The 13,842-nt window shown below is 31.9% G+C and overlaps 1 long non-coding RNA gene across 2 annotated transcripts in view; it reads right to left on the minus strand.

Annotated features, from left to right (window-relative positions):
• Positions 1–1,089: 1,089 nt before the first annotated feature.
• Positions 1,090–13,842, minus strand: part of LOC143232693 (uncharacterized) — a 53,009-nt gene continuing 40,256 nt past the window's right edge. Inside the window, exon 3 of one of the 2 annotated variants that reach the window (XR_013017674.1) lies at positions 1,090–4,078. This is a non-coding gene — a long non-coding RNA (uncharacterized LOC143232693). Of the gene's footprint in view, positions 4,079–9,486; positions 10,100–13,842 lie in introns of those variants that run through there. The other variant, XR_013017672.1, reaches the window with a different exon arrangement.

The following is a 13,842-nucleotide window of genomic DNA, read 5'->3' on the forward strand; positions in this document are numbered from 1 at the left end:
ATACTGATAGTTATTATCTTGTAAACATTACATATGCTTAGCGAGTATATATATATATAAATATTTCAAGAAAATATGAGGCGATGAAATCTATCTTAAAAAAAGGAATATTGTTATATTTTATAACGATTTAGCTTACGATGAGCCTCCCTTCAGGACAGCTGTAAGTGCCAGACTTAAAACCCTACAATCTGGGATTATATTCTAGACAGTGGGCACAGTAGAACTAGCCACTTTGTAGCTTTGAGCTTCAAAACTAAAGGTGTAACGATAGGGCGATGCGATACGATTTATGCATCTTAACAAAATTTATCAAGCTTACAGTAAAGATTATAAATATTTTGTACAGAAAAATCTGAATTTCTAATAAAGTATTTTTCCTAAAAATTAATGAATCAATAAAGGAAGATGAATACATGCTGTCTTCGTTTGTATTAACGTTTTTATTTTACTTCTTTTGCTAGTTGCCTTTTAGTTAATCAAACATGAGAATTTAAAAAAGTACTGTAAAATGTCAAGTACTTAAATATGACAATGTCAGTAATACATATAATAAGTTACAGACAAGACTGTCAAACTGTGTAACAAACCATTGGTAAAACTTCTGCATGTTGAAACATATCGTATCGACTACTATGATGAGATATGCACCTCTGTTACGTCACAAGTTGCGGCGAATGTTTCAGCAACGAACCCGAAACGATCTCATAAAGGTCAAGGTCATACGTTTACTGTCTATTACAATTCTTGAGACTTTCCTGTAACTTCAGAATAAATAGATTTTAAAAAGATTATATCATACGATATCAAAAAATGTAACGGATATATCTTCGAAATTATCATAGCAACACATATAAATCGTTCTTTGTCTGCATGCACAGTACTAGACAAAGCCAAGTCGCTAACCTCAATTAATTATATTTTTTATCGGAAAAGGCTTTATTTGTGCGCTACATATACACATGTTAGTACGTGTACCACTTTTGCCACATGATGGTAATAATTTATAAATGCGAAAAATTTTGAGTCATTTCAAGCTAAAATCTGGCTACAACCAGGTTATAATGCATTTCATGTAGTATAATTTGACATGTAAAAGAATATAATAATTTTTTCTTAATTAAACATTTATTCAAAATAAATAATGTTTAATCATAAATCACTACTTACATTAAGAAGTTAAACAAACACTTTAAATGTCTTATAGTTTTGTTGTTGGTTTTTACGTTTATGTTTTAGTAGATTGGGCTGACTAAAAGTAAAATACGTAGAAGTATAAAATAACCTTAAGAAAGCTTTACGCTCTCTTTCATATTTATTGGGGATTTCTTCATGAAATGAGTAATGGTAAATATTAAACATTTTGTTTTCACTCCAATGCCATATCTGTCCCCCCCGCTAGTACAGCGGCATGTCTCCGGATTTACAACGCTAAAATCAGGGGTTCGATTCCCCTCGGTGGGCTCAGCAGATAGCCCGCTGTGGCTTTGTTATAAGAAAAACACACACGCAATATCTGTAATAAAAAATCAGAATTACAGAATGTTCCCATCCGGTTATCTCAGCATAAACTGTTTCTCTATTTTTAGTTACCAAACTCCATTAGCTCACAATGTTTGTAATATATCGGAGCAATTTAAAGTTTATTGTACACATGGAGATTACTTTTCAAACAACAAAACAAGCATGACACATAACAATTTGGATCATAGGAGAAATATTGATTCGTCATTCACAAAACTTTGGAATTGGTTTTCTACATTTGGTACTAAGAACAAAAAACACGGTCTGAAATAAACTAAAATCCAATATCGTATTTTACGTATTATAACTTATGCCGGACGAGTCTCTGATTTATTATGTTGCGTATTAATATTTCAAATAGCTTGAAATTTTAATTTAGAAGTTACTTGAATGTCTATAGGTACCAAATGTATTATATTTGCCAACATGATTGATACACACAATTTTATTTCTTAACACAAATATATTCTAAAAAAGAAACAACAATACAATTTATAATAATTGTTGTTACAATTAAATGCTACAAATAATGATTTATATACAAAAGTTTTACAAATTTACAAACAATGATGAGTCTTCTATTTGGTCTGAAACAGAATATTTTATTAGCGGTTCACAATGAGCGAATTAATTCTGTGTTGATACATAGTTACAAATCACTTGACGGAAAGTTAACTAGCTCTTTTCTTGGCTGGTTTCACGCGGTGTACAAACTGGCTTTTCACCAAGGAGGATACATAATGTTCTCGTAGAAATACTAACGTCCGAAGTTAATTATTTGAAGTTAAACGGTTTTTAATGTTCAAAATCTATAAATGATCCTGGCCAAATGTCTAGTTTTCCGATTAAGTAGCTTTCATCCCACTTATCCGAAGTGTGTAGTATACTAACTGTAGCAAACCAACAACAATATAAAACTGTCTCTCCACGCATTGCGATTTATAAGCTTTAAACCGAGGTTCTCGAAAGTTCATTTAGCAATAATAATGGCAATCTCTTGTTGATTCCTACAATCGAGAATCTTCTACAAATTTAGAAACTAGGCGGGACTCTCGCAATATACATTTAACAATATAAGTTACACACATTTCTAAATATATATTAAATTGAAACAAACATGTATATTAAAAGAACTATATAATAGTAAGTCCGTTACATGTGTTAGGAGAAGGACGTCTTACCACAGAAGTTAGAGTTTATCCAACAGTAATGAAGAACGACTATCCTATTCATAACATCTCAAAATTTATACGAGATTGGAGTGGTGCAGTGGTTATTATTCTATCGATAAGTCTGGAATAATGTACAAGTTGTTTTTTATTTTGAGAAAGAAAGTTAAAATACACATCATTTTAAGTCATTTAAAGCTTTTTTTATATAGACTAATTAAGCTAAATCATAATGCATTTTCTGTCGTATAATTTGATTTATTAACAAACAGAAACACTATTCATAATTAATGAGAGAAGTTTTAAAATAAAAATGTTTTAATGTTTTAAAATGTGAATAAACAATATTTTAAATGTATTATATTCGCTTTTGTTGTAATTGAAATTCATTTTCTCTTTCGAATATATAGAACTTAAAAAATAAAACGTACTTGAATTTATATCTTGAGATAACTAAAAGTAATGGACTTATCTTCGAGGATATTTTAACCACGCACACACACACACACTTGTGTAGTGATTAAAAACATCCAGTCACTAACCGGCAAATAATTAATTGTCTTTTTATTGGAAAACACTCAGGGGATTTGTATGTTTTTTATGTACTAGAACATGTACGCACGTTTGTCACGTGATGGTGATTACTTGCAAATCACGTGTAACATCTATATTTTCTTGAGCTTACATTGGCTTAAATAACGTTTTTTAATTACGATGAGAAGTAGAAACAGTTTTTTTATGTTAACTAAACTGGTTTCTGTAGTTGTCTCTAGACACTAAAGAAATTATCTGCCGAGGCTAGGCAACCTATCTGAGCGAATTATAACGAATGGAGTTATGAATCAATGTTCTGGCGGATGAATAATTATTCGTTTTTCTCTTTCTCCCTTTCTTCTTAGAGGTATTTTGATAAGTAAACCGGACAGTTAGTTTTATCTTACTTTCTTTTTGACTTGACTCATAATTTAAAAAAACCTTTACTGATAAGCTTTCTGACTAAATGTTCCCCAGTAATGACACAGAAACCGTGTTTCCATACCTGTGGTGAGTAGAGCACAGACAACCAACTGTGTAGGTTTGTGTTTAATAAGAAACAACAACTCACTAATATCATTTGTATATTGTTTCATTTATAATCAGCTCAGTATAATAAGTAGCCTGAACTTGTTACAAATACTAAAGTGACTATGCTGTCTTCAGTTTAAAATATATATATTTAAATTAATAACTATTTAGTAGACTAAAAATTTAAATGAAATTTTATAAAGTCTTCTGACGCAAGGAATCAGCTCCTCACAAAGGTCCTCCTGCTGGTACAACGGTAAATCTACAGATTTACAACGATTCTCCTTACTGGACTCAGCAGATAGCCCAATATGGCTTTGCTATAAGAAAACACACACCTGAAAAAATTACAAGTTTTTTGACAATAAATAAACAAATATTAAACTCTTGAAACTATTTAGCCATGCTTGCTCTCGAACTTCGTTTTAATTAAAAACATACTCACGCTTTTTACCATTTAACCAAAGATACTGGGCATTATAACCAAACCCATAGTTTTATCAAATACCGTATTGTTGCAAATCAATCTAGTTTTATGTTGTTGAAAGACAAGCGTGATCCACATTACCTCACATTTTTGGTCGGTTAGTCATGCAAACGATGGCATAGCTTAAGTGACGATACAAATACGAAAGAGGAAACATATATATATATGTAAAAACGGCCGATATGGGTAGAGAAAGCACGTTTTTACATGTATATTTTTCTCTACAAGTGGATTTTCTCGTCATCACGAAAGAGAAAACAGCAAATTCACATACTAAATAAATAATTATTAGTTGTAATGTATCAGATTTAGACTGGTATGAAAGAAAATACGATTAGTTACAACTCAGAAGTTTTAACAATACATTCACTGAAACCAGAATAAAATGTCTGCGCTCCGTTGCAAAGTTCAAAGAACTCTTTGTTTGTCCAAGTCACAATTAAATATAAGCTTAAAATCCGTTCTAGAATAATTTTTAAAGCTTTCCTAGAAGTTATTTTGACCTAAACTTTAGACATTTTAGCACATGTTCTCCCATAAAAACAAGTTTCATAGAGCCTCCAATGTACCCATCAAGCTCCTCGAAGGTGGTTCCGTAAGTCAACAAATACAAAGTTAGGACACTCTTCCGTCGTTCCTGAGCAATTATGTCGTGTTCAGTCTCACTAGTTTTTAAGAGATGGAGGTGGTGATGAACGCAATTTAAAACATGGCGTCTCCGGAATCTTTAGGAGGGGTCCAAAAACATAAACTCTCTTGTTAGTTGAACGACTCTGAAAACGTACTTACTAGGCGCTCAACATACCTGGGTTACCTCAAGGACCACATTTACCTCTTTCCACCTTGGTAGAGAGCTACGCTATAGGAATAGAAACACTCTACGGGACATCCCAAGTCCTCTTTTCATTTTGGGTTTGTTCGCTCCAAAACTTTGGTCCTGCTTGCGGCCAAACACAACATTAATTAATACATAAGTAGAGTTAGTTATACATAGTGAAAGCTACGTAAATTAATTTTTTTTAGAAAAAAACAAAAGGACAACTCATGTTAATGTAAACTTAAAATACCGAAAATGCAATAAGTTTTAACGGGTTTTAAACTATATTTCAAAACTGCTTCTCTCTGATAATCATATTTATTGAATTTTTGTATTTTAGAAAAGCTTATCGTAACTCTATAGTTTATTAGTGCATGTATAACGTCACTCTTTAGTGGCTATTGGCTTTTGTGAACATCTGGTAACCGACATGTGACAACCACATGAACTGATAACATAGCCAATCCTCGAAACCGGAACTACATATAATAAAAACAAAACAACAATAACAAAAAAACGTATATCATATTAGTCGGAGCGCATGTACCACAAAATTTAGAATTTATGCAATAGGAATGACATTTAATTACTTTATTTACGCTATCACCAAACGAGGTTGAACTGATGTATTAATCTTTTTTGAAAAGAAACAATAATTTCATTTTTCACCACAGACTTTAAAATGTTCCAACACAAGGTGTGTAGACCGTAGATTTTGTTTTGAACCACAATGAAGCAAATTACTATACGATGATAATCCTTACCTAATTGTGATCGCAATTACTTGTTTAGTTACTGACTGGCTAAGGATTTAAGTTTCAACTGTTAATTTGCTGCCTTCTTCAATGGATTACTGAGTATTTGTTTGAGTCCTTCTCTCTCTTCAGAAAACTGCATTCACAATAACAGTCGAAATTTATAAAACTAAATTCATTATTCGTTTAACAAAAGGAGTTAAAACACGGGTTAAAATTAGTTTAATGTCTTGAAAAATTAATCTACACATTTGAAGTGTAAGTAAAGAATGTTATCTTTAAACGTACACTATTTTTTAGTTCCAGTTTCAAAGAAAATAAATAAATAAAGAGTTGTACAGAAAGCTAATGACACAAACGTTTCACTAGTAGAAAATCAAACAATAATTATCTTTCAACATATACAAATTCCACTTGCAAAAACTGCTGACTCGTGGTTTAATCATGCTACGATAACCAGGAAGTTGTCCCAGCTCTCCAGTTGCCTGTGACAGTTGTACAGAAAACAACAACAACGAGGTAATGAATTAAGCTTATATAAAAATAAAATATTACTGACGTAAATAAAATAACTTAAAACATCAACACATAAAAAAACGCAGAAGGCGTTTTTTATTGTGCGCAATTGCTGTAGCAGTAAAATGTACAGATCGAGAGAGGTGTTTCAAAGGGTTTAGTTTTCCAAGCTACAAAGACAGAAGGAACAGTACCTGACTCTCCCAGGTCGCGAAAAACACCACCGAACACCGACTGTAGAGCAAGCTGCAAAGTGGCACGGAAAATTAAAATGCTGCATGCAAAACTATTTTACTAATGACAAGAGAGTAGAAGTTATAAACAAGTCACATTTGAAATAATGATAAGAGACAAATGTAAACAAAACCTAGCAAATATGTTTAATTTGATTAACATCATTAAAAGAAAACAACAACAACAAAGAAAAGCAAAACACTTTCCGTCCGGGTTAACTGAATGTGTCTGCAATAAAAAACGTTACGATCATGTGGTATTACTTCAGAACTTTTAAGAGTGGAATTTTACAGACAACTACGGTTTTAAATAGAAATGCCGACATAAAATGTTCGATATAATATTCAAATAAAGTCGCACATGAATAGTTGTAAATCTCTTATTATAACCTATAGGTAATCAGGCAGGAAATTTTACTGATTCTGGTTTAAAATTAGTCCATCCAAATACTAAGTTTTTGTTTATTGATTTGGTTCCTACCGGTTTAAGAAATATTTTAATTCTAAACAACATTCTCAAATTATTTTTTTCTATATCTCAGTTTATATATATATATATATATATGATCTTTTTCTGTCTTTTCTTGGCTAATATTTCGGGTTTGATAAGTAATATAAATTGTGCAAGAATTTCGCCATTGATCTGCTGTTAGAAAGGAGAAACATTAACCTAACAATTTCTTATAGATACTAATTATAATGATTGTATAAAAGAAATGTAGAGAAACTTTAATCGTGTTATACTCAATAGAATATACTATACTTTTCAAACTGAAATATTTAGTTATTTCAAGAACAAATATACCTAAAGAAGTATTTCTGAGCTGGTAGAAATATACATATCCATTTGCTGTATTATAAACAATTATACTATACTTTTAATGTATGTCTAAAGTAACATAACAATATTACGTGTGTTATCGCGTTTCAGATATCTTTTGTGTTAATTCCTTCTAACCATTGAAACATACAACACCAAAAACGACCATTTTATGGACTTACACTACAGAAACAAGACAGACATTATGGTTTACTACATGTTACTATAACACGCTTAGAGCTCACTGTTTACTTTGAAAAAAAGCTATTCGAAAGTACTCAGACAACAGACGATCGATATTGTGAAAGAACTCGTGTTAAGGCACCGTTTCTCGTCAAAGTACCTGAAGTTATCAGTAATTATTATAGTTAAGACGTCTGTGTGATAGTGCAAACCAGTGTTTTACATTTACTTTCATATTTCAACCCTTCAGCATTCATATTGAGTTATCGAGTAGAAATGATAGTTTCCCTTTTTCTTCTATTATATCTCGAGTGACTTTATGGAGCCCCCCAGTGACAAAGCAGTATGTCTGCGGCATGTTTCAATACCAATTTTGAGCAGAACACCGATAGTCCATTGTGTAGCTTTGTGCTAATTCCAAACAAACAAACAAACAAGTCTTTGTAAAGAAAATATTTGTTATTAACCATAAATACTTCTATAATTTCTGTACACTAAATTATACAGAGAACTATATTAAATGTTAGAAAATATTTTATATTCTTTAATTCTGCTAACTGTATATCTTATAGTAAAACATACTAAGACTGGCATGACTCCATTAGAACACTTATATACTAATGAGCATACATTTTTCAAACTTTGCTAAATTTCTCTTTTCACTATCATTCAGATGAATATTTTTACAAATTCATAATGTTAGAAAATCATGTAGGTTGAAGGAGTTTTGATAGAATTGAAATAAAAACCCTATATAACCCGAGCGCTTTCGAAAGGTGGACCTTTCTTCTTCAGGGTCCAACTGAAATTTTTGCTTCTACAGATTTCTGTTGAATATAAATAATCTCCATATTCTTTTAGAGGAATTTCTACTCTTAAATAAACATATTGAAATGGAGTGAAATCTAGACTCTCAGCGAAATCATTGAGGCAATCGTTCTGATATTTTAATTAAGAACTAGAGTGTGATACTAAAATAAAAATTGACACACATTGTAATTTGAATTATTTACCGAAAATATCTCCAGAGACAGTAATGATATAAACCCCAGATGTTCAGAAATATTAAGAATGGATAAGAACTGAACAGCAAGTATTCATTTTATAATTGTCGCACAAAACCACACAAAGAATTTTCTATGCACAGTTGTCCTTAAGTTTAAGCTGACACTCTTGGGAAAGGCAGCTAGTCAGTAATACCCTAGGCCAACTTTTGTATGATTCAATAATAAGATTTAACCATCACTTTTATATTTCTTCCATGGCATCAAAGTGTTTTTGTTCTTTGTTTGTTTTTTTAAATTTCTCGCAAATCTACTTAAGGGCTATCTGCTCTAGCCGTCTCTAATTTAGCAGTGTACGACTAGAGGGAAGGCAGCTAGTCATCACCACCAACCGCCAACTCTTGAACTACTCTTTTACCAACGAATAGTGGGATGGACAGTTACATTTTAACGCCCCCACGGCTGAAAGGGCAAGCATGTTTGGTGTGACGGGGATTCGAACACGCGACCGTCGGATTACGAGTTGAGTGTCTTAACCACCTGGCCATGCCGGGCCAAATGGAAAGAAGAAGGATTACAAATGGGTTATTTTGAGTAACTTTTTTTGCTGTTTTATATGTGTGTAGCTTTAAAGTCGATAGCACAAGTTCTAAAGTGTTGTTTGAACTACATTTTTACTGTTTAAGATGTTTTCTTTTTGCCTGAACGTTTCATTAGTTTTGTGCAATTCTTTGCGATCCCCATTATGAACCATTATAGTGGTGCATGATTATAGCGTACAACAGTCCTCACAATTTATTAATAAAGAAAAATAAATGGAAATTTCCTTTACACATAATTAAAAAAAATATTGGCAACAAATCGCGAAAAAGAAGATAATCCGAAGTTTTAGATAATACATTTGTGACTTTGTTAACTTTAGAAACAATAGTTATAAAAATGTGTTTAATTAACTGGATTTTACAATTATTGACATTACCATCTTCCAAAATCCACTGTTTTTTTAATGTACCTCAGCTAATCAGCTTTAAGTTTCTTCTAAATCTACACATTTTTCACTTTGTTTCGTTTTGGATAATTGTTTTGTGTAGGCAAGAAATGTATTTGTTTATACAACCTGAATAAATATTCCAAAAGGGACAGAAAATGAACAGTTAGGGCTAAGGGTTCCATTCTTTTTATTATTTCATCCAAAACAAATATTAATGCAAATTATATCGAATATCAACATTTCACTCATAATTTTATTTAGGAGGAAAGTTGCGGGATTACCCGAAAATTAATTTTTCAAAATTTGTTCTGCACATTTTTTTTCATGTACGACCAGGAATGTAATAATTAACTAGTATCTACCATTGTATCTAGATAAGTATATGAAAAAAAAGAGAAAGGCCACAATCAGTTTGATAAATCTTTTAATCCTTCGAGCCGTTAGTGGATCACTTCCCCTCTTCTTAGAAGTTGGTACAGCGGTAATTCTTCGAATTTACAACGCTAAAATCAGCAATTCAATTTCCGTCGGTAGTCTATAAGAAAACACATACTCTTGGGTGTTGATTGAATTTTTAACTTCAAACTCCTTATCAAGAATCATTTAGACGTTGAATTTCTTTTGAAATGTGGCTCAGCATGACCAGGTTGGTTAGGGCGTTCAACTAGTAATCTGAGGGTCGCGGGCTCGAATCCCTGTTGCACCAAACATGCTCGCCCTTTCAGCCGTATGGAGTATAATGTGACGCTGGTAAAAGAGTAGTCCAAGAGTTGGCGGTGGGTGGTGATGATTAGCTGCCTTCCCTCTAGTCTTACACTGTTTAATTAGGAACGGCTAGCGCAGATAGCCTTCGAGTAGCTTTGCGCGAAATTCAAAAAACAAACAAACAATCTTTTGAAATGACGTTATATATATATATATAATATATATATAATGTCTAATAATTTCCTGTATGAAATATAGAAAAGAATTGTTTGTTTGTTTTGGAATTTCGCACAAAGCTACTCGAGGGCTATCTGTGCTAGCCGTCCCTAATTTAGCAGTGTAAGACTAGAGGGAAGGCAGCTAATCATCACCACCCACCGCCAACTCTTGGGCTACTCTTTTACCAACGAAAAGTGGGATTGACCGTAAGATTATAACGCCCCCACGGCTGGGAGGGCGAGCATGTTTGACGCGACTCGGGCGCGAACCCGCGACCCTCAAATTACGAAGCACACGCCTTAACGCGCTAGGCCATGCCAGGCCTACAGAAAAGAAAAGCGTAAAGTATAGTTTCACTGGTAAACTATTTTTCTGCACTTGAATTCCATCCAACTCTGAACATCAATACATAACACAAAAGAGCAAAAGTTAAAATTAGTGATTCTGAGATACATTGTTGTGGTAAAATGAAGAACATTAAGTACTAGAATCTTTTTCAAAACATGTTTTGTCCAGAATTTTTACAGAAATATTATGTTCGATTTTTAATTTGACAACTTAGATATGAATTTCCAACTACATTAGTATGATCAAATTTATCCTGTTTCGGTCAAACCTATGCTAGCAAATGGCGACTAGTGAATTAAATTATTACTTTGTACAATAAGCAAGTATAATAATTGAGATCGTTCATTATAGCTATGGATCTTTTGTGTCCACTTGAAGTAACTATTGAAGGATTAACCAGACCACTTAGCGATTAAACAACGAATCCTGTCAATATTTGTGATGTCTAATTCAAATTACTAAACATATGGATATTAATCAGTATTGTAATCACTCTTACGAAATATTTTTGGATTACGCAGTCCATTACAGACGTGCATTATATTTACGTATAATGAAACCTTACTGGCTCTGTTATAAGTAATTTAAGAAATTATTTAGAAAATTTCTAGGTGACTTAATAGAAATAAATTTGATATCAGATAATTACAGCGAATACAGGTGAAGTGAGTATAAGCCTTCTGGGGAAAATGTGCCTTAAATAGCACTAAACGTTATAGAAATCTTTCTCTTTGGTCACGCTAACTTAATTAAATCAAATTTATTGTTCGTTGTGAAACTGTATGAAGAAATCCTACAGATTCCTTAAATTCACAAATTCGTTTAAAAACAAAGAATAGATAATGAATATCTTTACAGAAACAAAATGAACTAGTTATTTGTAAATTGTCGGCTTAATAGTATTTCACGTAATTGGATTTTTTTCATTCCTTTCTTTAAACACGCAAATATTATAGAGAATTTGTGCTATCAGTTGTTCAATGAAGTACTTTCAGTATTCCATAAAAATGAAAGTCTTTGCAAGATATTCAAGTGCACCATAAATAAAATAATAAATGGCAATAAAAATACGTCAATTCATGGTAATTGCATTATTAGATGATAACATTAGAACTCGAAATGAATACAAGTTAGATTTGTTTGTTTGTTTAACAGCTATGCGAAAGGTTATCTTCGCTTTGTCCATCACGAGAAATCGAACTCCATATTTTAGTGTTGGAAGTACGTAATCTTAATCTGACCTACTAGGAAACAATATAAGCTTGATACTCAAAAGATCTTGAAAAATAATTATTGTTATCGTACTGAGATTATAAAGTAAGAAATGTTGTGCTAATTATCATGCCATCAAAGAAACAATAAAACCACATAATGCTATATCATAGAGTTTATTTTGATTAAATAACACAGAAATATTCTGGTCAAATTGCTTTCTATTTTAAGATGCTTATTATAGTGATTTTTCACTCAACATTTAGTGAACTTAGCCCTTCAGCATCTATCGCTCTTAGTTACTCAAAATAATTGCCCTTAACTACTCAACATCTTGAGATATACGTATATATATATATATCGGTACTTATGTATGATGTTAGAATAAAAAATATACAACATGAAAATCTATTCACAGTTAGTCATTTTAAAATAATGACTACGTGTTTTGACGTGTCACAGGTCATCTTCGGGAGAGAAGTTACAAGCAATGGATTTCACATTTTATATTTTCTTAAATATCACGTGGCCTGTCTGTCATTTTGCATTTATGCATACATATTAGAACAGGTGTCGTCACATTTTTGGACAGATATTCGCTGGACCTTCTTCTCTCCTTAATAATATATAATTATTTTTAAGTCTCATTAGCTCCTCCAGTGGCTCAGCGGTATGTCTGCGGACTTATAACGCTAACATTTGTGCTTAATACAAAAAAAAAAAAGTTTAATTAATTCCTATGATTATCGAGTATAAGTTGCTGTCATACCTTTAGGTAGAGCCAGCACAAATGTTTTTTTTTTTTACCATAATATGTTATGTTTACTTACATGTTCTGTTATAGCTGAATTTTCTGTTTGTTTTTTTTCTTCTATTTTTATATACATCTCATGTTCGGCAATACAATATTTTAAATTGCGTTTTGCTTTTCCTCTGTAGATACTTCTACAATCGCATTCAATTTTATACATTCCAAATTTATCCATTAATTGTACATCACCTGTACTGTTGTGTAAAATTTGTTTTATCTTATTTATGCGTTTAAATATGGAACAAACATTTGTCGTTTCTTAAAATTTTAGATATTCCAGCACTTAGACCTGGAATGTATGGCAACATTAAATATTCCTTTCTAATTTCATCATAATTTTATTTCAACGAGATAACGTGATCTATTACTGCCGCATTAGTGAATTTATTAACTGCTTTACCTACAGTACTTGGGTTAAATCCTCTTTAAATGGTTATATGTTTTAATAATAAAAACTCATTTTAAATCATCTTGTTTTATACATATCATCAAAATTATGTGAATATAACTGTAAAATTCAGACATTTTTTGTGTTTCTGTATGACATTGTTCCTAGTGTGGTGGCATAAGAACAGAAAAAAGATTCCTATAAATGGATGTTTTTATAAAACTGTTCATCCCTTTTTACCAACAGATCTAAAAAAGCAAGCCATTATTTTTCTCGATTTCATGAGTAAATTGTATAGTATGTGCTATTACTTCTTCCTCCCCCAGTGGCACAGCGTTATGTCTGCGGAATTACAACGCTAAAAACCGGGTTTCTTTACCCATGGTGGGCAGAGCACAGGTAGACGATTGTCTAGCTTTGTGCTCAATTTCAAACAAATCTATACTATTTAGATAATTTACAAGTTCTGTTAATACCTCAATACCGTATTTCCACACTAAGTATATGCCATCTGCATACCTTATCCAAGTATCTGGTTTATACTTTGCACCATTTATGACTTATTTTAAATGCATTCGTATATAAATCACATAGC

Source organism: Tachypleus tridentatus, chromosome 11 (genome assembly GCF_004210375.1).
Source record: "Tachypleus tridentatus isolate NWPU-2018 chromosome 11, ASM421037v1, whole genome shotgun sequence".
In the NCBI taxonomy this organism is placed as follows: domain Eukaryota; kingdom Metazoa; phylum Arthropoda; class Merostomata; order Xiphosura; family Limulidae; genus Tachypleus; species Tachypleus tridentatus.